Source organism: Aotus nancymaae, unplaced genomic scaffold (assembly GCF_030222135.1).
Source record: "Aotus nancymaae isolate 86718 unplaced genomic scaffold, 86718_ANA_hifiasm-v0.15.2.pri h1tg000012l, whole genome shotgun sequence".
Classification (NCBI taxonomy): Eukaryota; Metazoa; Chordata; class Mammalia; order Primates; family Aotidae; genus Aotus; species Aotus nancymaae.
Window position 1 is genome coordinate 41,858,133 of NW_026988423.1, and position 2,788 is coordinate 41,860,920.

Here is a 2,788-nt window from a genome sequence, read left to right on the forward strand (position 1 = left end):
CCTGATGCTTTGAGATCACAGGGAGCTCACCTTGGGCGTGAAGCCTTCTCAGATGAGGTGATGTCTGCCCGGAGCCATAAAGAGCAAGTACAGTTATCCAGGAGCATGTCCGCCGTCACCCTGACCTCTGAATTCTTCCTTCTTTCTCAAATTCTGGAGACGCCAGAGAGAGGCATCTGAGATTCTTCCTGTGCTGTATCCAGGACATTTGGCTTTGACGGCCTGGACTCTGAAGTCTGAGCTGGACGGCGCATACCACTGCGTGTTCCTCTGGGACCCCAAGGCTGGGCCTGGGTAGGATTGGAGACATCAAGAGGGAATGGAGGTTTCTGGAATGCGATGAGGGTTGGCATGGGTGACGCTGCCTCTGATTTCTGTCTGCGAGATTCTTACGTTGGGTCCCATTCTGGGACAAAGGGCATTGATGGTTTCTGGTTCGACACCTTTGCTATGATGGCATCTGTCCTCAGGACTAAAACTGCGGGATCCCAGTGAGACTCATTACCCAGCCAATCAGGGCCAGCTCCTCCTGTGGTTGGGAACATTGCCCTAACCTTACTAACTTCGCAAAGCTGGGGCTGCTCCGTCACTGGTACTTGGGGCAGCTGTCATTTTAGAGTCTGCAGTGGGCTTTGCTCTTCCAGGTTCAATGAATGATCTCAGGTGGGCTTAGCAACTCAGAAAGGGTTAGCTGCAGGGCTTGGTGGGCCCTTGACCACGCGGAACGGAGAGAAGAGGAATATGTGGGGCTGGCACGAAGGGAGGAGCTAGCAGTGGCTCTGTTGGGGTGCAGGTGAAATATGAATTCTTATTATCCAGAGGCATGGAGAGCTGACACCGAGAGACAGTGCAGTCTAGTTCCGCGTGAAGGGAGAGATCCATTTCTTTTCTCTTTAAGAGGCAGGGTCTTGCTTTGTTACCCAGGCTGGAGTGCAGTGGCGCCATCATAGTTCACTGCAGCCTTGAATGGGCTTGAACAATCCTCCTGCCTCGGCCTCCTGAGTAGCTGGGACTACAGGTGCATGCCACCATACTCAGTTAATTAAATCTCTTTCCTTCCTTCCTTCCTTCCTTCTTCCTTCCTTCCTTCTTTCTTTTTCTTTTCCTCTCTCCCTCCCTTCCTTCCTCCCTCCCTCCCTCCCTTCCTTTCTTCCTTCTTTTCTTTCTGTCTCACTTTGTTGCTCAGGCTGATCTTGAACTCTTGGCTTCAAGTGATTCTCCTGTTGCTAAGAAACTCATTCCTTTGAGTAGCCGGACCAGGCCAGGAAAGGTAGCTCATGCCTGTAATCCCCACACTTTGGGAGGCTGCAGTGGGAGGATTGCTTGAGACCAGGAGTTTGAGACCAGACTGGGCAACAGAGCAAGACCCCATCTATTAAAAAAATTAAAATATTAGCCAGCAGTGGTGGTGCTTGCCTGTGGTCTCAGCTACATGGGAAGCTAAGGTGGGAGGATTGCCTGAGCCCAGGAGTTTGTTGTTGCAGTGAGCCGTGATTGCACTGCTGCACTCCAGCCTGAGAGACAGAGTGAGACGCTGACTCAAAAAAATAATATAAAATAAAGCAGGCAGATCACCACATTGCAGAACTCCACGGTGGGGGGGAGTACCACTGTATTCTGCGTGTGGATAATGCTTCCTAAACTCCCACAAAAATGCAGATATTTAAAATGCAAATCAGGCCGGCGTGGTGGCTGCCGCTTATAATCCCAACACTTTGGGAGGCCGACGTGGGTGGATCACTTGAGGTTAGGAGTCTGACACCAGCCTGGTGAAACCCCATCTCTACTAAAAATACCTGGTGAAACTCTGTCAGTACTAAAAATACAAAAAATAGGTGGGTGTGGTGGGTGCCTGTAGTCCCAGCTACTGGGGAGGCTGAGGCAGGAGAATTGCTTGAACCTGGGAGGTGGAGGTTGCAGTGAGCCGAGATCGCACCACTGCACTCCAGCCTGGGTGACAGAGTGCGACCCCGTCTCAACAGATAAGTAAGTAAGTAAATAAATAGATAAAATGCAAAGCATTCTGACTGTGTGAGCCTCAGTTTCCACGCCTGGAAGGTGGAGATGATAGCACCTCCTTGCCGCGTGGAGGCGGGAGTTACATGCACCTCACCTCGTGTGTGTTCCAGGTGCTGAACGGTTAAGTGTGATTGTCGCTACAGTAATGCTCCTCGATGGAAGGCATGGGACTTGAGCAGAGCTGCGTGGATGGTAGAATCTGGGCAGTGGAGAGAGGAAGAGAAGAGTTTTTGGTGGAGGTGGTGTGGTCTGGGTAGAGGAAAGAATGTCCCTGGTGACTGCAGAGCAGGCAGAGGCACCGTCGCAGTTGAACCCAGGGGTTCACTTTATTTGACCACAGTGAAGCTGTGATGTCTTTGACCCATTTCCTGGCATACAACTCCTAAAGTCCTTAGAAACTCCAAAGTGATGTCCTTTTTTCTCTTCTTCTTCTTTTTGAGATGGAGACTGGCTCTGTCACCCAGGCTGGAGTGTGGTGACACAGTCTTGGCTCACTGCAACCTCCACCTCCTGGGCTCGAGCAATTCTGCCTCGGCCTCACTAGTAGCTGGGACTATAGGCGTGTGCCACCACGCTGGGCTAATTTTTATACTTTTAGTAGAGACGGGGTTTCGCCGTGTTGGCCAAGCTGGTCTTGAACTCCTGACCTCAAGTGATCCGCCCACCTCGGCTTCCCAAAGTGCTGCGAATACAGTCGTGAGTCACCGAGCCTGGCCTCAAAGTGATGTCTTGTGCAACCCATGTGTCAATCTCTCCTCTTGCAGAGCCA